The sequence below is a fragment of the Pristiophorus japonicus genome, unplaced genomic scaffold (genome assembly GCF_044704955.1).
Source record: "Pristiophorus japonicus isolate sPriJap1 unplaced genomic scaffold, sPriJap1.hap1 HAP1_SCAFFOLD_2238, whole genome shotgun sequence".
In the NCBI taxonomy this organism is placed as follows: domain Eukaryota; kingdom Metazoa; phylum Chordata; class Chondrichthyes; family Pristiophoridae; genus Pristiophorus; species Pristiophorus japonicus.
In genome coordinates, this window is record NW_027251949.1 from 1 (window position 1) to 20,731 (window position 20,731).

Here is a 20,731-nt window from a genome sequence, read left to right on the forward strand (position 1 = left end):
ATCTGAAAAGAAAGGGAGAAGAGAGAGGGAGAGAGGAGAAGGTTAGAAGGTAAGAGAGGGGAATGAGTGAGAGACGGGGAAAGTGAGATAACGGGAAAGGGAGAGAGGGGTAAAAAGATGTTGAACAGGTCCTGAGGAGGAAGGGAGAGAGAGTGTGGAAGGAGTGAGAGAGAGGGGAAGGGGAGAGAGAGGGAGGGAGGGAAAAGAGGGGGTTAGGGGACGGGGAGAGAGAGGTAGAGAATGGGGAAGGAGTGAGAGAGTGGGGAAGGGGAGAAAGAGAGTGGGGTGGGGAAAGAGAGGGAGGGAACGGAGAGAGAGAGAGAGTGTGACGAAGGAGTGGGAAGGAATGAGAGAGAGGGATGGGGAGAGGAAAGGGAGAGAGAGAGACAATATGAAAGGAAAGGGAAAAGAGAGAGAGAGACAGATGAACGATGAATTTAAATACTGTGTTAACTTTGAGTCGGCCCCCAGTGAGATTTGAACCCACGACCACTGGTTGATGAGACCAACGCTCTAAACCCCTGACCTATGGAACCAGCTGTGAAAACAAAGACAGGGGAAGGAGCAGGAAGGAGAGAGAGAGGGGAAGGAGTGGGAAAGAGCAGGAGGGAGGGGAAGGGGAGAGAGTGGGGAAGGAACGAGAGAGTGGGGGAAGGGGAGAAGGGGAGAAGGTAAGAGAGGGGAATGAGTGAGAGACGGGGAAAGCGAGATAGCGGGAAAGGGAGATAACGGGAAAGGGAGAGAGGGGTAAAAAGATGGAGAACAGGTCGTGAGGGGGAAGGGAAAGAGAGTGTCAGAGAGATGACCGTGTTATTCCAGGATCAGTCTGAGAGCTGTTTAATATTTATAATTAAATCCCTGGTTAATTGATGTTGAATTTAAATACTGAACTAACTTTGAGTAGGCCCCAGTGAGATTCGAACCCACGACCACTTGCTGACTAGACCAGCGCTCTAACCCCTGAGCTATGGAGCCACCTGCTCTGTGAAAGACATTGGAAGGAGCAGGAAAGAGAGGGGAAGGGAAAAGAGAGTGGAGAAGGGGAGAGAGAGAGGGAAGGGGAGAGAGAGGAAGGGGAAGGGGAGAGAGAGAGGGAGGGGAGAGAGAGAGGGAGGGGAATGGGAGAGAGTGGGGTAAAAAGATGTAGAACGGGTCGTAATGCGATGGAAACAGAGAGCAGCAGAGAGGAGAAAGAGTGGTGAAGGGGAGAGAGGGAGAAGGAGTGAGAGAGAGGCAGGCATGTGAGAGAAATGGGAAGTGGGAGTGAGAGAAAGGGAGAAAGTGTGGAAGGGGCGGGGAGAAATAGAGAGGGGAAAGAGTAAGAGAGAGGGGGAAGGGGAGAGAGAGGGAGGGGAAGGGGAGAGAGAGAGGGAGGCGAAAGAGAAGTTAAGGGGAGAGAGGGAAGGAGTGAGAAAGAGTGGGTAAGTTGAGAGCGGAAGGGGAGAGAGAGAGGGAAAGTGGAGAAAGGAGAAGGGGAGAGAGTGGGTAAGGGAGAGAGGGAGAGGGGGGATGAAGAGAGGGTGAGGGGAGCGTGTGAGAGAGGGAATTACGTGAGAGACGGGGAAAACGAGATAGCGGGAAAAAAGATGCAGAACAGGTCGTGATGGGGAAGAGGAGCCTGTTGTTCCAGAGTCGGTCTCGTAGCTGTAATATTTACAATTCAACACTTGTTAATTCAAAGACTGGGCTAATTTTAAATAGCTCCAAGTGAGATTTGCACTCACAACTTTTGGTTAAATGATTTACATGACCAGTACTCTAACCCCTGAGCTATGGGGCCACCTGCTTTAAGAAAGACAGGGGATAGAGCATGAAAGGGAAAAGAGAGAGTGGAAGGAGTGAGAGAGAGGGGGAAGGGGAGACAGTGGGGAAGGAATGAGAGAGCCTGGGGAAGGGAAGACAGTGGGGAAGGAGTGAGAGAGAAGTGGAAGGGAAGACAGAGAGGAAGAGAGAGGGAAAGGGGAGAGCGAGAGGGGAAAGAGTGGGAGAAAGGGGGAAGGAGTGAGAGAGAGAGAGGAGAAGGGGAGACTGGGAGGAGGAAACAGGGAGAGCGGAGAAAGAGAGGGAAGGAGTGAGAGAGAGGCGGGAGGGGAAAGAGAGGGAGATAAGAACATAAGAAATAGGAGCAGGAGTAGGCCATTCAGCCCCTCGAGCCTGCTCCGACATTTAATACGATCATGGCTGATCCGATCATGGACTCAGGTCCACTTCCCTGCCCTCCCCCTTATCCCCTTATCCCCTTATCGGTTAAGAAACTGTCTATTTCTATCTTAAATATATTCAATGTCCCGGCTTCCACAGCTCTCTGAGGCAGAGAATGCCACAGATTTACAACCCTCTGAGAGAAGAAATTTCTCCTCATCTCAGTTTTAAATGGGCGGCCCCTTATTCTAAGACCATGCCCCCTAGTTCTAGTCTCCCCCATCAGTGGAAACATCCTCTCTGCATCCATCTTGTCAAGCCCCCTCATAATCTTATACGTTTCGATAAGATCACCTCTCATTCTTCTGAACTCCAATGAGTAGAGGCCCAACCTCCTCAACCTTTCCTCATAAGTCAACCCCCTCATCTCCGGAATCAACCGAGTGAACCTTCTCTGAACTGCCTCCAAAGCAAGTATATCCTTTCGTAAATATGGAAACCAAAACTGCATGCAGTACTCCAGGTGTGGCCTCACCAATACCCTGTATAACTGTAGCAAGACTTCCCTGCTTTTATACTCCATCCCCTTTGCAATAAAGGCCAAGATACCATTGGCCTTCCTGATCACTTGCTGTACCTGCATACTAACCTTTTGTGTTTCATGCACAAGTAACCCCCAGGTCCCGCTGTACTGCAGCACTTTGCAATCTTTCTCCGTTTAAATAATAACTTGCTCTTTGATTTTTTTCTGCCAAAGAGCATGACCTCACACTTTCCAACATTCTGCTCCATCTGCCAAATCACTTCGCCTGTCTATGTCCTTTTGCAGATTTTTTGTGTCCTCCTCACACATTGCTTTTCCTCCCAACTTTGTATCGTCAGCAAACTTGGCTATGTTACACTCGGTGCCTTCTTCCAAGTCGTTAATATAGATTGTAAATAGTTGGGGTCCCAGCACTGATCCCTGCGGCATCCAGAGAATGAACCATTTATCGCGACTCTCTGTTTTCTGTTCGTTAGCCAACCCTCAATCCATGCAAATATATTACCCCCAACCCCGTGAACTTTTATCTTGTGCAGTAACCTTTTGTAATAGGGAGAGAGAGAGTGCAAGGAGCGGGGGTGGGGGGCAGGGGAGAGGGAAAGCAAGAGAGAAGGGGAGAATCAGAAAGGAAAGGGAAAAGAGAGTTCCAGAAATGAGAGACATTTAATTTATAATTAAAGCCCTTGTTAATTTAAATACTGAGCTAATTTTGAGTAAGCCCGAGTGCGATTTGAACTCACGACCCCTGGTTTACGAGACCAGTGCTCCAACCCCTGAGCTATGGAGCCACCTGTTTTAAAAAAGACAGGAGAAGGAGCAGGAAAGAGAGGGGAAGGGAAAAGAGAGAGTGGAAGGGAGACAGCGAGGAAGAGATGGAGGTGATTCATCCCTGAACATTGACAGAATCTTACAGCACACAAGGAGGGCCATTCAGCCCATTGTGTCTGTGCCGATTCTGTGAGAGGGATCATTCCCATCCCCCGGCTCTTTCCCCACAGGGGCTGGGAAACAGAGAGAAGAATAATGCGTGAGAAAGATTGGTAAGACAGAGCCTGCAGTTCCAGGATCGTTCTCGGAGTGGTTAATATTTATAATTACAGCCCTAGTTAATTTAAATATTGAGCTAATTTTGAGTCGGTACCAGTGAGATTTGAACTCACGACCCCTAGTTTACAAGCACAATGCTCTAACCTCCTGAGCTATGGAACCACCTGCTTTGGAAATGACAGGGGAAGGAGCAGGAAAGGGAGGGGGGGTAGAAGTGAGAGAGTGAGGGAAGGGGAGAAAGAGAGTGAGGGAACAGAGAGAGAGAGAGAGTGTGACAAAGGAGTGGGAGAGAGGGAAGGGATGGGGAGAGAGAGAGTAGAAGGGGAAAGAGGGAGAGAAAGGGAGTGAGAAAGGAGAGAGAAAGACAATCTGAAAGGAAAGGGGAAAGAAAGATGAACAATGAACAATGAATTTAAATACTGAGTTAACTTTGAGTAGGCCCCAGTGAGATTTGAACCTACAACCCCTTGTTTACTAGACCAGTGCTCTAACCCCTGAGCTATGGAGCCAGCTGTGTACATAAGGACAGGGGAAGGAGCAGGAAGGAGAGAGAGAGGGGAAGGAGTGGGAGAGAGTGGGGAAGGAATGAGAGAGTGGGGGAAGGGGAGACAGAGAGGAAGAGAGAGGGAGCAGGGGAGAGAGAGAAGGGTGGGGAAAGAGAGGTTAAGGGGAAAGAGGAAGAAGGAGTAAGATAGCGAGGGGATTTGAGTACAGGGGCAGGGAGTTGTTACTACAGTTGTACAGGTCCTTGGTGAGGCCACACCTGGTGTATTGTGGACAGTTTTGGTCTCCTAACTTGAGGAAGGACATTCTTGTTATTGAGGGAGTGCAGCGAAGGTTCACCAGACTGATTCCCGGTATGGCGGGACTGACATATCAAGAAAGACTGGATCAACTGGGCCTGTATTCACTGGAGTTCAGAAGAATGAGAGGGGACCTCATAGAAACGTTTAACATTCTGACGGGTTTGGACAGGTTAGATGCAGGAAGAATGTTCCCGATGTTGGGGAAGTCCAGAACCAGGGGACACAGTCTAAGGCTAAGGGGTAAGCCATTTAGGACCGAGATGAGGAGAAACTTCTTCACCCAGAGAGTGGTGAACCTGTGGAATTCTCTACCACAGAAAGTAGTTGAGGCCAATTCACTAAATATATTCAAAAAGGAGTTAGATGAAGTCCTTACTACTAGGGGGATCAAGGGGTATGGCGAGAAAGCAGGAATGGGGTACTGAAGTTACATGTTCAGCTATGAACTCATTGAATGAGGAAGGGGAAGAGAGAGAGAAGGCTCAAAGGGACAACTCCTGCACCTATTTTCTATCGAGAGAGAGATTGGGGAACAATCTGAAAGGGAGAAGAGAGAGAGACAGAGGCAAAAGATGATGGACAGTGAATTTAAACACAACACTAATTTTGCATCAGGTCCAGTCTCAGAGCTGTTTCATATTTCTAATTAAAGCTATTGTTAATTTACAGTGAATTAAATACTGAGCTAACTTTGAGTCGGCCCCAGTGAGATTTGAACTTTACAAGACCAGTGCTCTAACCCCTGAGCTATGGAGCCACCTGCTTTAAAACAGACAGGAGAAGGAAGAGGAAAGAGAGTGGAAGGGAAAAGAGAGAGTGGAAGGAGTGAGAGAGTGGGGAAGGGGAGAGAGAGAGTGGAAGGAGTGAGAGAGGGGAGGAAGGGGAAAGAGAGGGAAGGAGAGAGAGGGAGAAAGGGGAGAGAGATGGGAAGGCGAGAGAGGGAGAATGGAAGTGGAGAGAGAGGGAGAATGGGGAGAATCTGAAAAGAAAGGGAAAAGTGAGAGAGAGGAGAGAGGGGAGGGAAGATAGGGGAAGGGAAGAGGGAGAGTGAAAAGGCAGAGGGGGCAGGGGAGAGAGGGGGGAGGGGAGAGAGTGGGTAGGGGAGAGACGGGGGAGGGGAGAGAGGAGAGAGAGGGGAAGGGGAGAGAGGAGAGAGAAAGGGGAAGGGGAGAATGAGACAGGCGATGGAGAGAGAGGGGAAGGTGAAAGAGAGGCTGAAGGAGTGAGACCGAGCTGGGAAGGGGAGAGAGAGGGAGAATCTGAAAAGAAAGGGAGAAGAGAGAGAGGAGGGAGGGGAGAGGGAGAGGGTGAGAGAGGGGATGAGTCAGAGACGGGAAAGCAAGATAGTGATAAAAAGATGTAGAAGGGGAAGGGAGAGAGAGATTTGGAAGGGAAGAGAGGAGCCTGTTGTTTCAGGGTCAGTTTCATCGTTGTTTAATATTTATAATTAAAGCCCTTGTTAATTGAGAGTGAATTTAAATACTAAACTAATTTTGAGTAAACCCCAGTGAGATTTAAACTCACGACTGCTGGTTTACAAGACCAGTGCTCCAATCCCTGAAACATAGAAACATAGAAACATAGAAAATAGGTGCAGGAGTAGGCCATTCAGCCCTTTGAGCCTGCACCACCATTCAATATGATCATGGCTGGTCATTCACCTCAGTTCCCCTTTCCTGCTTTCTCTCCATACCCCTTTAGCCGTAAGGGCCATATCTAACTCCCCCTTGAATATATCCAATGAACTGGCATCAACAACTCTCTGCGGTGGGGAATTCCACAGGTTAACAATTCTCTGAGTGAAGAAGTTTCTCCACATCTCAGTCCTAAATGGCTTACCCCTTATCCTTAGACTGTGAACCCTGGTTCTGGACTTCCCCAACATTGGGAACATTCTTCCTGCATCTAACCTGTCCAATCCCGTCACAATTTTATATGTTTCTCTGAGATCCCCTCTCATTCTTCTTAATTCCAGTGAATAAACGCCCAGTCGATCCAGTCTTTCGTAATATGTCAGTCCTGCCATTCCGGGAATCAGTCTGGTGAACCTTCGCTGCACTCCCTCAATAGCAAGAACGTCCTTCCTCAGATTAGGAGACCAAAACTGAGCTTTGGAGCCACCTGCTCTGGGAAAGGCAGAGTGGAAGGAGTGAGAGAGAGAGGGGGAAGGGGAGAGAGAGAGGGGTAGGGGGAGAATCTGAAAAGTCAGAAAGAATAGGGAGGAGGGAGAGACTAAACTAATGTTGAGTAGGCCACAGTGAGATTTGAACCCACGACTCCTGGTGGACTTGACCAGTGCTCTCACCCCTGAGTTTTGGGGCCACCTGCTTTCGGAAAAACAGGGGAATGAGCAGGAAAGGGACAAGAGAGAGTGGAAGGAGTGAGAGAGTGGGGGAAGGGAAGACAGTGGGGAAGGAGTGAATGAGAGAGAGGGGGAAGTGGAGACAGGGAGGAAGTGAGAGAGGTAGGGGAGAGGGAGAGGGAGAGGGGAAAGAGAAAGGGGCGTGGGGAAAGAGAGGGAGGGAATGGAGATTGAGAGTGTGGAACGGGAGGAGATAGAGGGGAAGGAGTGGGAGAGAGGGAGAAGGAGTGAGTGAGAGAGAGAGAGGAGAAGGGGAGACTGGGAGGAGGAAACAGGGAGAGCGGAGAAAGAGAGGGAAGGAGTGAGAGAGAGGCGGGGGGGAGACAGAGAGGAAGAGAGAGGGAGCAGGGGAGAGAGAGAGTGTGGTTGTTGAGGCCAATTCACAAAATATATTCAAAAAGGAGTTAGATGAAGTCCTTACTACTCGGGGGATCAAGGGTATGGTGAGAAAGCAGGAATGGGGTACTGAAGTTGCATGTTCAGCTATGAACCCATTGAATGAGGAAGAGGAAGGAGAGAGTTGGCTCAAAGGGACAACTCCTGCACCTATTTTCTATCGAGAGAGAGATCGGGGAACAATCTGAAAGGGAGAAGAGAGAGAGACAGAGGCAAAGGATGATGGACAGTGAATTTAAACACAACACTGATCTTGTTCCTGGTTCAGTCTCAGAGCTGTTTAATATTAAAAATTAAAGCCCTTGTTAATTGACAGTGAATTAAATACTGAGTAGGCACCAGTAAGATTTGAACTCACAACCCCTGGTTTATAAGACCAGTGCTCTAACCCCTGAGCTATGTAGCCACCTGCTTTAAAAAAAGACAGGAGAAGAAACAGAAAAGAGAGGGGAAGGGAAAAGAGAGAGTGGAAGGAGTGAGAGGGGGATAAGGGGAGAGAGAGGGAAGCAGTGAGAGAGAGAAAGGGGAGAGAGGGGAAGGCGAGAGAGGGAGGAGACAGGGGAATGAGAAAGGAAGGGGGGAGAGAGGGAGAATGGGGAGAATCTGAAAAGAAAGGGAAAAGTGAGAGAGAGGAGAGAGGGGAGGGAAGATAGGGGAAGGGAAGAGGGAGTGTGAAAAGGCAGAGGGGGCAGGGGAGAGAGTGGGTAGGGGAGAGAGGAGGAGGAGGGGAGAGAGTGGGTAGGGGAGAGATGGGGAGGGGAGAGAGGGGATAGAGGGGGAGGGGAGAGAGTGGGGAGGGGAGAGAGGGGGAGGAGAGAGAGTGGGTTGGGGAGGGGAGAGAGGGGGAGGGGAGAGAGTGGGTAGGGGAGAGAGGGGGAGGGGAGAGAGGGGGAGGGGAGAGAGGAGAGAGAGGGGAAGGGGAGAATGAGACAGGGGACGGAGAGAAAGGGGAAGGGTAAAGAGAGGATGAAGGAGTGAGACCGAGCTGGGAAGGGGAGAGAGAGGGACAATCTGAAAAGAAAGGGAGAAGGGTGAGAGAGGGCAATGAGTGAGAGACGGGGAAAGCGAGATAGTGGGAAAGGGAGAGAGGGGTAAAAAGATGTAGAAGGGGAAGGGAGAGAGAGAGACGAAAAGAGGAGAGGGGAACCTGTTGTTTCAGAGTCAGTCTCAAAGTTGTTTAATATTTACAATTAACACCTTTGTTAATTGACAGTGAATTTAAATACTGAACTAATTTTGAATAGTCCCCAGAGATATTTGAACTAACGACACCGGGTTTACAAGACCAGTGCTCTAACCCCTGAGCTACGGAGCCACCTGCGCTGCACAAAACATGGGAAGGAGCAGGAAAGAGAGGGGAAGGGAAAAGAAAGAGTGGAAGGTGAGAGAGAGAGGGGGGAAGGGGAGACAGAGATGTGAAGGCGAGAGAGATGTGAAGGCGAGAGAGGGAGGAGACAAGGGAGAGAGAAAGGAAGGGGAGAGAGGGGGAGAATGGGGAGAATCCGAAACGAAAGGGAGAAGAGAGAGAGAGAGGAGGGAGGGGAGAGAGGGGAAGGGGAGAGGGTGAGAGAGGGGAATGAGTGAGAGACGGGGAAAGCGAGATCGTGGGAAAGGGAGAGAAGGGTAAAAAGATGCAGAACAGGTCATGATGGGGAAGGGAACTTGTTGTTCCAGAGTCGGTCTCGGAGCTGTAACATTTATAATTCAACACTTGGTAATTGAAATACTGGGCTAATTTTAAATAGCTCCTAGTGAGATTTGAACTCACAACGTTTGGTTAAATGGTTTATAAGACCAGTGCTCTAACCCCTGAGGTATGGAGCTACCTGCGCTGAGAAAGACAGGGGAAGGAGCAGGAAAGAGAAGGGAAGGGAAAAGAGAGAGTGGAAGGAGTGAGAGAGGGAAGGAGAGAGAGAGAAGGAGAGAGAGAGAGAGAAGGGGAGACAGAGGCAGGGAAGTGAAAGAGGGAGCAGATGGGGAGAGTGAGTGGAAGGAGAGGAAGGAGTGAGAGAAGGATAGAGAGTGAGGGGGAAGGAAAGAGGGGGAAGGGGAGGGAGGGGAATGAGTGAGAGATGGGGAAAATGAGATAGAGAGAGAGGGAGAAAAAGATGTAGGATGGGGAAGGAAGAGAGAGATTTGGAAGGGGATAGTGAGTATAAGAGAAATGAGCCTGTTGATCCAGGGTCGATCACGGAGCTGTTTAATATTTATAATTAAACACCTTGTTAATTTACAGAGAATTTAAATACTGAGCTAATTTTGAGTCAGCCCCAGTGAGATTTAAACTCACGACTCCTGGTTTATTAAACCAGTGCTCTAACTCCTGAGTTATGAAGCCACCTACTCTGGCAAATACAGGGGAAGGAGCAGGAAAGAGAGGGGAAGGGAAAAGAGAGAGTAGAAGGAGTGAGAGAGAGGGGGAAGGGGAGACAGAGGTTCATGGGAGAGAGAGAATGAGGAAAGAGAGAGAGATGGGAAGGCAAGAGCGGGAGGCGACAGGAGAGAGAGAAAGGAAGGGGAGAGAGAGGGAGAATCTGAAAAGAAATGGAGAAGAGAGAGAGAGGAGGAGGGAGGGGAGAGAGGGAGAGGGTGAGAGAGGGGAATGAGTGAGAGACGGGGAAAGCGAGATAGCGGGAAAAAGATGTAGTACAGGTCGTGATGGGAGCTTGTTGTTTCAGGGCTGTTTATTATTTACAATTAAACCCCTTGTTAATTGACAGTGAATTTAAATACTATGCTAATTTTGAGTAAGGCCCTAGTGAGATTTGAACCCACGACCCCTGGTTTACAAGACCCCTGAGCTATGGAGCCACATGTGACACCAGCTCCTGTTTCCATCTTACTATTGTTAACAAGGAGGTGGGGCCCGAATAATCATTCTCTGTGATTCATCCCTGAACATTCACAGAATCTTCCAGTACACAAGGAGGGCCATTCGGCTATTCGAGCCTGTGTCGGTTCTGTGAGAGAGATTATTCCCACTCCCCCCCGCTCTTTCCCCACAGAAGCTGGGAAACGGAGAGAAGAATAAGGTGTGAGAAAGATTGGTGAAGGGGGCAAGACAGAGCCTGTAGTTCCAGGATCGGTCTCGGAGTGGTTAATATTTATAATTAAATCTCAAGTTAATTTAAATACTGAGCTAATTTTGAGTCGGCCCCAGTAAGATTTGAAACCTACGACCCCTGGTTGACAAGACCAGTGCTCTCACCCCTGAACTATGGAGCCACCTGCTGGGCTGAGAACAGGGGAAGGAGCAGGAAGGAGGGGAAGGAGTGGGAAAGAAGAGAGAGAGGGAGGGGAAGGGAAGGCAGGAGAGTGAGAGAGTGGGGGAAGGGGAGACAGAGAGGGGCAGGGGAGAGAGAGAGAGAGTGGGGTGGGGAAAGAGAGGGTCGGAGTGAGAAAGGGGAGAGAGAGAGAGTGACAATCTGAAATGAAAGGGAAAAGAAAAGAACAGAATGACGGTGAATTTAAATATTGAACTAATTTTGAGTCTGCCCCAATGAGATTTAAACCCACGCCCTCTGATTTACGAGACCAGTGCTCTAAGCCCTGAGCTATGGAGCCACCGACTCTGGGAATGACAGGGGAAGGAGCAGGAAAGAGAGGGGAAGGGAAAAGAGAGAGTGGAACGAGAGAGAGGGGGAAGGGGAAAGAGAGGAGGGGAAGTGCTCTAAACCCTGAGCTATGGAGCCAGCAACTTGGATGAAGACAGGGGAAGGAGCAGGAAAGAGAGAGAGAGGGGAAGGAGTGGGAAAGAGCGGGAGGGAGGGGAAGGGGAGAGAGTGGGGAAGGAATGAGAGAGTGGGGGAAGGGGAGACAGAGAGAAAGAGAGAAGGAGCAGGGGAGAGAGAGAGTGGGGTGGGGAAAGAGAGGTTATGGGGGAAAAGGGAGAAGGAGTAAGATAGCGAGGGGATTTGAGTACAGAGGCCGGGAGGTGTTACTACAGTTGTACAGGGCCTTGGTGAGGCCACACCTGGAGTATTGTGGACAGTTTTGGTCTCCTAACTTGAGGAAGGACATTCTTGCCATTGAGGGAGTGCAGCGAAGGTTCACCAGACTGATTCCCGGGATGGTGGGACTGACCTATCAAGAAAGACTGGATCAACTGAGCTTATATTCACTGGAGTTCAGACGAATGAGAAACATATAACATTATGACGGGTTTAGACATGTTAGATGCAGGAAGAATGTTCCCGATGTTGGGGAAGTCCAGAACCAGGGGTCACAGTCAAAGGATATGGGGTAAGCCATTTATGACCGAGATGAGGAGAAACTTCTTCACCCAGAGGGTTGTGAACCTGTGGAATTCTCTACCGCAGAGAGTTGTTGAGGCCAATTCATTAAATATATTCAAAAAGGAGTTACATGTAGTCCTTACTATGAGGGGGATCAAGGGGTATGGCGAGAAAGCAGGAATGGGATACTGAAGTTGCATGTTCAGCCATGAATTCATTGAATGGCGGTGCAGGCTCGAAGGGCCGACTACTGCAAAAATTTTCTATAGAGAGAGAGGGGAACAACCTGAAAGGTAAGGGAGAAGAGAGAGAGACAGAGGCAAAGAATGATGGACAGTGAATTTAAACACTGAACTAATTTTGAGTAGGCCCCAGTGAGATTCGAACTCACAACCCCTGAGCTATGGAGCCACCTGTAACACCAGCCCCTGTTTGCATCTTACTATTGTTAACAAGGAGGTGGGGCCTGAATAATCATTCTTGGTTATTCATCCCTGAACATTCACAAAATCTTACAGCACACAAGAGGGAAAGAGTGAGAGAGGGAAGGGGAGAGAGATGGGAAAGCGAGAGAGGAAGGAGACAGGGGAGAGAGAAAGGAAGGGGAGAGAAGGGAGAATGGGGAGAATCTGAAAAGAAATGGAAAAGTGAGAGAGAGAGGAGAGAGAAGATAAGGGAAGGGGAGAGGGAGAATGAAAAGGGAGAGGGGGCAGGAGAGAGAGGGGGAGGGGAGAGAGAGGGAAGATAGAGGAGAAAGGAGAGAGTGGGGAAGGGGTGGGGAGAGAATGAAAGTAGAGAGGGAAGGGGAGAGAGGAGAGAGAGGGGAAGGGGAAAGAGAGGGTGAAAGAGTGAGACCGAGCGGGGAAGGGGAGAGGGAAGGAGAATCTGAAAAGAAAGGGAGGAGAGAGAGGAGGGAGGGGAATGGGAGAGGGTGAGAGAGGAGAATGAGTGAGAGACGGTAAAGCGAGAAAAAGATGTAGAACAGGTCATGATGGGGAAGGGAGAGAGAGGAGCCTGTTGTTCCAGGGTCGGTCTCGGGGCTGTTTAATATTTATAAACAAAGCCCTTGTTAATCAACAGTGAATTTAAACACTGAGCTAATTTTGAGTAGGCCCCAGTGAGACTTGAACTCACGACCCCTGGTTTACTAAACCAGTGCTCTAACCCCTGAGCTATGGAGCCACCTGCCTTGGAAAATGCAGGGGAAAGAGCAGGAAAGGGAAAAGAGAGCGTGGAAGGAGTGAGAGCATGGGGAAGGAGAGAGAGAGGGAGGAGAAGGGGAGAGAGAGGGGGAAGGAATGAGAGAGGGGGCAGGGGAGAGAGAGAGCGAAGGAATGAGAGAGGGGGAAGGGGAGAGAGAGAGGGAAGGAATGAGAGAAGGGGAAGGGGTGAGAGAGAGGGAAGGAATGAGAGAAGGGGAAGGGGAGAGAGAGAGGGAAGGAATGAGAGAGGGGGAAGGGAGAGCGAGAGGGAAGGGCAGACGAGAACCTGTTGTTTCAGGGTCGGTCTCGGGGCTGTTTAATATTTATAATTAAAACCTTTGCTAATTGACAATGAATTTAAATACTGAGCTAATTTTAAATAGTCCCCAGTGAGATTTAAACTTACGAGCACTCGTTTACAAGACCAGTGCACTAACCCCTGAGCTGTGGAGCCAAGTTTAATGGCAAAGACAGGGGAAGGAGCAGGAAAGAGAGGGGAAGGGAAAAGAGAGAGTGGAAGGAGTGAGAGAGAGGGGGAAGGGGTGAGAGAGGGGGATGGGGAGAGAGAGAGAGGGAAGGGGAGAGGGGGAAGGAGTGAGAGAGAGGGGAAGGGGAGAGAGAGAAGGATGGGGAGAGAGAGAGAGGGAAAGGGAGAGGGGGAAGGAGTGAGGGAGGGGAAGGGGAGAGAGAGGGGGAAGGGGAGAGAGAGGGGGAAGGGGAGAGAGAGAGGGAAGGGGAGAGAGATTGGAAGGAGTGAGAGAGAGAGGGGAAGGGGAGAGAGAGAGGGAAGGGGAGAGAGAGTGGAAGGGGAGAGAGAGTGGAAGGAGTGAGAGAGAGGGGAATGGGTGACATGGAGGAAGAGAGTGGAAGGGAGGGAGAGAGAGGAGGGAAGGGGAGAGAGAGGGGGAAGGGGAGAGAGAGGGGGAAGAGAGAGAGGTGTTATGACTTGAATAGATACTGCAAGCTCAAAGTAAGGTGTGACTAGTCCTTTATTACAGATCTCAGAATGCCTCTCCGGCCTGTGAGGTCTCCTTATATACAGGTGCTCCCAAGGGATTGAGACTCCAGGGGATGAGCCCTCTGCTGGTTAGACATGGTATTTACAGGTTTAGATACATAACAATGGGGAAGGCAGAGAGTGATCTGGAAGGGGAGAGAGAGTGTAAGAGAGATGAGAAGAGGAGCGGGGGAAGGGTGCGAGGGGAGTCTGTTGTTCCAGGGTCAGTCTCGGAGCTGATTAATATGTATAATTAAACCCCTTGTTAATTGACGGTGAATTTAAATTCTGAGCTAATTTTGATTAGGCCCCAGTGAGATTTAAACTCATGACTCCTGGTTTACAAGACCAGTGCTCTAACCCCTGAAACATAGAAACATAGAAAATAGGTGCAGGAGTAGGCCATTCGGCCCTTCGAGCCTGCACCACCATTCAATATCATGGCTGATCATTCACCTCAGTACCCCTTTCCTGCTTTCTCGCCATACCCCTTGATCTCTTTAACCGTAAGGGCCACATCTAACTCCCTCTTGAATATATCCAATGAACTGGCATCAACAACTCTCTGCGGCAGGGAAATACACAGGTTAACAACTCTCTGAGTGAAGAAGTTTCTCCTCATCTCGGTCCTAAATGGCTTACCCCTTATCCTTAGACTGTGACCCCTGGTTCTGGACTTCCCCAACATCGGGAACATTCTTCCTGCATCTAACCTGTCCAGTCCCGTCAGAATTTTATACGTTTCAATGAGATCCCCTCTCATTCTTCTCAACTCCAGTGAATACAGGCCCAGTCGATCCAGTCTCTCCTCATATGTCAGTCCTGCCGTCCCGGGAATCAGTCTGGTGAACCTTCGCTGCACTCCCTCAAGAGCAAGAATGTCCTTCCTCAGATTAGGAGACCAAAATTGAGCTATGGAGCCACCTGCTCTGGGAAAGACAGGGGAAGAAGCAGGAAAGAGAGGGGAAGGGAAAAGAGAGAGTGGAATGGGAGAGAGAGAGGGGGAAGGGGAGAGAGAGAGGGGAAGGCATGAGAGAGGCGGTAAAAAGATGTCGATGGAAAGAGAGAGCAGCAGAGAGGGGAAAATGTGATTAAGGGGAGAGAGGGAGAAGGAGTGAAATTGAGAGGAGAAGGGGAGAGAGAGAGGCAAACAAGCAAGTGAGAGGTGAGGGAAAAGGGAAAGAGAGGGGCAGGGGGAGAATCTGAAAAGTGGGAAAGAATGACTGGTATTTAAATACTAAACAAATTTTGAATAGACCCCAGTGAGATTTGAACTCACGATCCCTCGTTTATAAGACCAGTGCTCTAACACCTGAGCTGTGGAGCCAACAGTTTTGGTAAAGACAGGGGAAGGGAAAAGAGAGAGTGGAAGGAGTGAGAGAGAGGGGGAAGGGGAGAGAGAGCGGGTGGAAGGGGAGAGAGAGATGGAGGAGAAAGAGAGGTTAAGGAGAGAGAGGGAAGGAGTGAGAAAGAGTGGGTGAGTCGAGAGTGGAAGGGGAGAGAGAGAGGGAAAGTGGAGAAAGGGGAAGGGGAGAGAGGGAGTGAAAGTGGAGAAAGGGGAAGGAGTGAGAGAGAGAGGGAAGTGGAGACTGGGAGAAAGAGAGGGGCAGGGAAGAGAGTGAAGGAAGGGGAAAGAGAGGTGAAGGGAAGAGAGGGGGAAGGTGTGCGAAAGAGAGGGCAAGGGGAGAGAACGGAAGGGGAGAGAGATGGGATGGAGTGAAAGAGGGGGAAAGGGAGAGAAAGGAGAAGGGGAGAGAGGGGCGAAGGAGTGAGAGAGAGGGGGAAGGGGAGAGAGGGAGGAAGTAGTGAGAGTGAGGGGAAAGGGGAGACAGGGAGAGGAAGAGGAGAGAGAGAGGCGGGGAGAATGTAGAAGAGGGAAGAGAGGGGAAGGAGTAGGAAAGAGGGAAGAGAGAGGGGAAGGGGAAAGAGAGGGAGGGGAAGAAGAGAGAGAAGGGGAGGATCTGAAAGGAAAGGGAAAGGAGAGAGAGACAGGAGGGCATGTGCTCTGGGAAAGACAGGGGAAGGAGCTGGGTAGAGAGAGAGTGGAAGGGAGGGAGAGTGGAAGGGAGGGAGAGAAGGAAAGGAGGGAGAGAGGGAAAGGAGTGATAGAGGGAAGGAGAGAGATACAGGAGAGAGAGAGAGAAGGGGAGACAGAGGCAGGGAAGGGAAAGAGGGTGGGGTGAGGGAGGGGGAAAGGGAGAGAGGGGAATGAGTGAGAGACGGGGAATAGGAGATAGCGAGAAAAAAGATGTAGAATGGGGAAGGGAGAGAGAGATTTGGAAGGGGAGAGAGAGTGTAAGAGAAATTAGCTTGTTGATCCAGGATCAGTCTTGAAGCTGTTTAATATTCATAATTAAAGACCTTGTTAACTAACAGCAAATTTAAATGCTGAGCTTGCTTTGAGTAGGCCCCAGTGAGATTTGAACCCACGACCCCTGGTTTACTAGACCAGTGCTCTAACCCCTGAGCTATGTAGCCACCGGCTCTGAGAAAGACAGGGGAAGGAACAGGAAAGAGAGGGGAAGGGAAAAGAGAGAGTGGAAGGAGTGAGAGAGAGGGGGAAGGGGAGAGAGAGGGAGGGGAAGGGGAGAGAGAGGGAGGGGAGGGGAAGGGGAGAGAGGGGGCAGAAGTGACAGAGAGGGGGAAGGGGAGAGAGAGGGAAGGAGTGAGAGAGAGGAAGGGGGGAGAGATGGGAAGGCGAGAGAGGGAGGAGACAGGGGAGAGAGAAAGGAAGGGGAGAGAGAGGGAGAATGGGGAGAATCTGAAAAGAAAGGGAAAAGTGAGAGAGGAGAGAGGGGAGGGAAGATAGGGGAAGGGGAGAGGGAGAGTGAAAAGGGAGAGGGAGCAGGGAAGAGTGTGGGTAGGGGAGAGAGAGGGAAGATAGAGGAGGAAGGAGAGAGAGGGGAAGGAGTGAGAGAATGAAAGTGGAGAGGGAAGGGGAAAGAGGAGAGAGAGGGGAAGGGGAGAATGAGACAGGGGAAGGGGAGAGAGGAGAAGGGGAGAATGAGACAGGGGATGGAGAGAGAGGGGATGGAGAGAATGAGACAGGGGAAGGAGAGAGAGGGGAAGGGGAAAGAGAGGGTGAAGGAGTGAGTTCAAGCGGGGAAAAAGGGAGAGAGAATGTAAGAGAGACGAGAAGAGGAAAGGGGAAAGGGTGTGAGGGGAGCCTGTTGTTCCAGGCTCGGTCTCAGAGATGTTAAACATCCAGAGAGAGAAGGGGAGAGAAAGGGGGAAGGAAAGAGGTGAGGAAGGGGAGAAAGAGTGGGGAAAGGGGAGAGACGGAAAGGAGTGAGAGAGAGGTGCAGGAGCGAGATATAGAGGGTAACGAGTGTGTAAGAGTGGGAAGGGGAGAGAGAGCGAGGGGGACGAGAAAGGGAAGGGGAGAGCGTGAGGGGAGAGAGGGGGAAGGGAGAAGAGAGGGGGAAGGGAGAAGAGAGGGGGAAGCAGAGTGAGAAACGGGGAAAGCGAGATAGTTGGAAAGGGAGAGAGGGGTAAAAAGACTCATGATGGGGAGGGCAGAGAGAGACGAAAGGGTACGAGGAAGGCCTGTTGTTCCTCAGTCAGTCTCAGAGATATTAAACATTTGTAATTAAAAACCTTGTTAACTGACAGCAAACTTAAATATTAAGTTAATATTGAGTAGGTATCAGTGAGATTTGAACTCAGGACCCCTAGTTCACAAAACCTGTGCTCTAACCCCTGAGCTATGGAGCCACCTGTAACACCAGCTCCTGTTTACATCTTACTATTGTTAACAAGGAGGTGGGGCCTGAATAATCATTCTCGGTGATTCATCCCTGAACATTCACAGAATCTTACAGCACAGAAGGAGGGCAATTCGGCCCATCGTGTCTGTGTCGGTTGTGTGAAAGAGATTATTCCCACTCCGCCCCACCCCCCACCCCTGCCCTCCCCGCTCCACCCCCGCTCTACCCCTCCTACCTGCTACCCCGCGCCCCCCCACACCACCGCCGCCCTTCCCCGGGGTTTAGTAGCTCTGAAAGTGGATAAGTCTCAGGCCCGGATGAAATGTATCCCAGGCTGTTGAGTGAAGCAAAGGAGGAAATAGCAGAGGCTCTGACCATCATTTTCCAATCCTCTCTGGCTTCAAGTGTGGTACCAGAGGACTGGAGGACTGCGAAGGTGGTGCCTTTGTTTAAGAAGGGAGAAAGAGATAGACCGAGTAATTACAGACCAGTCAGCCTAACCTCCGTGGTGGGAAAATTATTGGAAAAATTCCTGAAGGACAGGATAAATCTACATTTAGAAAGACACGGGTTAATCAGGGACAGTCAGCACGGATTTGTTAAGGGAAGTTCCTGTCTGACTAACGATTGAATTTTTCGAGGAGGTAACCAGGAGGGTTGATGAGGGCAGTGTGTATGATGTAGTGTATGTGGAGTTTAGCAAAGCTTTCGATAAGGTCCCACATGGCAGACTGGTCACGAAAGTAAAAGCCCATGGGATCCAGGGCAAAGTGGCAAGTTGGAGCCAAAATTGTCAGAGTCAGGAAGCAAAGGGTAATGGTTGATCGATGTTTTTGTAACTGGAAGGATGTTTCCAGTGGGGTTCCGCAGGGCTCAGTGCTGGGTCCCTTGCTTTTTGTGGGTAACATCAATGATCTAGACTTGAATATCGGGGATATGATTAAGAAGTTTGCAGATGATACAATAATCGGCCGTGTGGTTGATAATGAAGAAGAAAGCTGTGGACTGCAGGAAGATATCGATGAAGTGGTCAGGTGGGCAGAGCAGTGGCAAATGGAATTTAATCCAGAGCGGTGTGAGGTCATGCATTTGGGGAGGGCTAACAAGGCAAGGGAATACACATTAAATGGTAGGACACTGAGAAGTGTAGAGGAACAGAGGGACCTTGGAGTGCAGGTCCACAGATCCCTGAAGGTAGCAGGCCAGGTGGATAAGGTGGTTAAGAAGGCATATGGAATACTTGCCTTTATTAGTCGAGGCATAGAATACAAGAGCGGGGAGGTTATGCTTTAACTGTATACAACACTGGTTAGGCCACAGCTGGAGTACTGCGTGCAGTTCTGGTCACCACATTACAGGAAGGATGTGATTGTACTGGAGAGGGTGCAGAGGAGATTTACCAGGATGTTGCCAGGACTGGAAAACTTCAGCCATGAGGAAAGATTGGATAGGCTGGGGTTGTTTTCCTTGGAACAGAGGAGCCTGAGGGGAGATTTAATTGAGGTGTATAAAATTATGAGGGGTCTGGATAGAGTGGATAGGAAGGACCTATTTCCCCTTCGCAGAGGGGTCAATAACCAGGGGGCATAGATTTAAAGTAATTGGGAGGAGGTTTAGAGGAGATTTGAGGGGAAATGTCTTCACCCAGAGGGTGGTGGGGGTCTGGAACTCACGGCCTGAAAGGGTGGTAGAGGCAGAAACCCTCACCACATTTAAAAAGTACCTGGATGTACACTTGAAGTGTCGTAACCTACAGGGCTACGGACCGAGAGCTGGAAAGTGGGATTAGGCTGGGTAACTGTTCTTCCGATCGACACAGACACGATGGGCCAAATGGCCTCCTTCTGTCTCATAATGTTCTCTGATTCTATTATTTTGGTTACGCAAGGTTACTAACGGTTACGGAACCGAGGCGGGTAGATGGAGTTAAGATGTGGATCAGCCCTGATCTAATTGAATGGCGGAACAGGCTCGAGGGGCTGAATGGCCTCCTCCTGTTCCTGTGACACAGAGAGACACAGAGATGGAGAGGGAGAGACGGAGCAAGAGAGGGACGTAGAGGGCAGAGAGAGACAGAGCGACAGGCAATGAGAGCGGAAAAGAGAAAGGGAGAAAGGGTGAGAGTGAAAGAGGAAAGGGAGAAGTGGAGAGACAGAGTGAGAAGCTGGGAGACGGAGGGAGGAATAAGGCGTGAGAAAGATTGGTGAAGGGGGCAAGAAGGTGCCTGTAGTTCCAGGGTCGGTCCCAGAGCTGTTTAATATTTATAATTAAATCCCTTGTTAATTTACGGTTAATTTAAATACTGAGCTAATTTTGAGTAGACCCCAGTGAGATTTGAACCCACGACTGCTGGTTTGTTAGACCAGTGCTCTAACCCCTGAGCTATGGAGCCACCAGCTTTGGGAAAGACAGGGGAAGGAGCGGGAAAGACGAGAGAGCGGGAGGGGAAGGGAAGTGGGGAGAATGAGAGTGTGGGGGAAGGGGAGACAGAGAGGAAGAGAGAGGGGCAGGGGAGCGAGAGTGTGTGGTGGGGGAAGAGAGGGTCCGAGTGAGAAAGGGGAGAGAGAGAGAGAGAGAGGGTGACAATCTGAAAGGAAAGGGAAAAGGGAGAGAGGAACAGAATGATGGACGGTGAATTTAAATATTGAGCTAATTTTGTGAAGGCCCCAGTGAGATTTGAACCCACGATCCCTGGTTTACAAAACCAGTGCTCTAACCCCTGAGCTATGGAGCCTCTTGCTTTGAGAAAAACAGGGGAAGGAGCAGGAAAGAGAGGGGAAGGGAAAAGAGAGAATGGAAGGAGTGAGAGAGAGGGGAAGGAATGAGAGAGAGGAAAGAGAGGGAAGGGACGGGGAGAGAGAGAGTAGAAGGGGGGAGAGAAGGGAAGGAGTCAGATAGGGAGGGGAAGGGGAAAGAGGAAGAAATGAGAGAGAGGGGAAAGGGGAGACTGGGAGGGGGAAAGGAGAGAGAGAAGCGGGGGTAAAGGGGGGAAGGAGTGAGAAAGTGAGAGATCGAGTCAATCCGAAAAGAAAGAGAGACAGAGGTAGGAAAGAAAGATGAACGATGAATTTAAATACTGAGCTAATTTTCAGTAGATCCCAGTGAGATTTGAACCCACAACCTCCTAGTTTACAAGACTAGTGCTCTAACCCCTGAGCTATGTAGCCAACAGTTTGGATGAAGATAGGGAAAGGAGCAGGAAGGAGCGAGAGAGAGAGGAAGGAGTGAGAGAGAGGGGAAGGAGTGGGAAAGAGCGGGAGAGAGAGGGAGGGGAAGGAATGAGAGAGTGAGGG

The 20,731-nt window shown here is 50.1% G+C and overlaps 7 non-coding genes across 7 annotated transcripts; all 7 read right to left on the reverse strand.

The window, feature by feature from the left end:
• Positions 1-902: 902 nt before the first annotated feature.
• trnat-agu (transfer RNA threonine (anticodon AGU)) lies at positions 903-975 on the reverse strand. The gene has a single exon. It is a non-coding gene; the product is annotated as a tRNA-Thr (tRNA).
• Positions 976-4,169: 3,194 nt separating this feature from the next.
• On the reverse strand, positions 4,170-4,242 carry trnat-agu (transfer RNA threonine (anticodon AGU)). The gene has a single exon. It is a non-coding gene; the product is annotated as a tRNA-Thr (tRNA).
• A 6,206-nt stretch (positions 4,243-10,448) lies between these two features.
• Positions 10,449-10,522, reverse strand: trnat-ugu (transfer RNA threonine (anticodon UGU)). Its single transcript has one exon. It is a non-coding gene; the product is annotated as a tRNA-Thr (tRNA).
• A 2,119-nt stretch (positions 10,523-12,641) lies between these two features.
• trnat-agu (transfer RNA threonine (anticodon AGU)) lies at positions 12,642-12,714 on the reverse strand. The gene has a single exon. It is a non-coding gene; the product is annotated as a tRNA-Thr (tRNA).
• Positions 12,715-16,136: 3,422 nt separating this feature from the next.
• On the reverse strand, positions 16,137-16,209 carry trnat-agu (transfer RNA threonine (anticodon AGU)). Its single transcript has one exon. It is a non-coding gene; the product is annotated as a tRNA-Thr (tRNA).
• A 3,548-nt stretch (positions 16,210-19,757) lies between these two features.
• trnav-aac (transfer RNA valine (anticodon AAC)) lies at positions 19,758-19,830 on the reverse strand. Its single transcript has one exon. It is a non-coding gene; the product is annotated as a tRNA-Val (tRNA).
• Positions 19,831-20,099: 269 nt separating this feature from the next.
• trnat-ugu (transfer RNA threonine (anticodon UGU)) lies at positions 20,100-20,172 on the reverse strand. Its single transcript has one exon. It is a non-coding gene; the product is annotated as a tRNA-Thr (tRNA).
• Between the last annotated feature and the right edge of the window lie 559 nt (positions 20,173-20,731).